This window comes from Pteropus vampyrus, unplaced genomic scaffold (genome assembly GCF_000151845.1).
Source record: "Pteropus vampyrus isolate Shadow unplaced genomic scaffold, Pvam_2.0 Scaffold189, whole genome shotgun sequence".
Lineage (NCBI taxonomy): Eukaryota > Metazoa > Chordata > Mammalia > Chiroptera > Pteropodidae > Pteropus > Pteropus vampyrus.
The window spans coordinates 745,662-746,408 of NW_011888970.1; positions in this window are offsets into that span (position 1 = coordinate 745,662).

Here is a 747-nt window from a genome sequence, read left to right on the forward strand (position 1 = left end):
CTGCTCGCCGTGTGCCAGGCACGGGTCTTTCCATGTATTAACTCATTTATTCCTCACAGTGAGTCCAGGAGGCACTTGCTGTTACATCCCCGCTCACAGGTACGAAAACGGGTCCAGAGAGGCTAGGTAAAGTGCCCGAAGTCACACGGCTGGCAAAAGAAAGAGCCTGGGTCCCCCTCACACGAGCACTCCCGGGCCGTGATTGGTTTGGAAGCGTCTGCTCTTTCCACCTTACACCTTGAGTACTGATGTAAATGGTTCTGGCCACGGTCAAGCATTGCTGTTGCAAATGCAGGATGCTGACCGGTCCTGCCACCGCCAGCCTTCAGCGACAATCCTGGATGGCGCACCGGCCTTCAGGACAGGCTGCCTGGCCAGGGCCCAGCCAACGCACTGCCCTCTAGGAGGGACCGGAAGCCCTTCGCCTGCCCGGTCCCTCCTCTGGACTGGGGCCAGAGGCCATCAGAGCCAGAAGGGACAAGGGGTCTCTTGGCCCTCTACCCTTGGGTTCTGAGTTGGTGGCTGACCATGGCTGGCCATACACCCTCACATCTGCATCTTCCTTTCTTCCTTTAACCTGGAGTTGCTTCAGGGAGAAAAAAGGAAGCACCCCCCCCCCAAGCTTCCAGTGCGGTGTAAGGTGGGGGCGCGATGGTGGTACTGGCACAGAAGGCCCTAAAATTACAACCGAGGGTAGTGCGGGGAAGCAGAGGGCAGGCAGGTGGTGGGGCCGGGACTTCTGGGGGG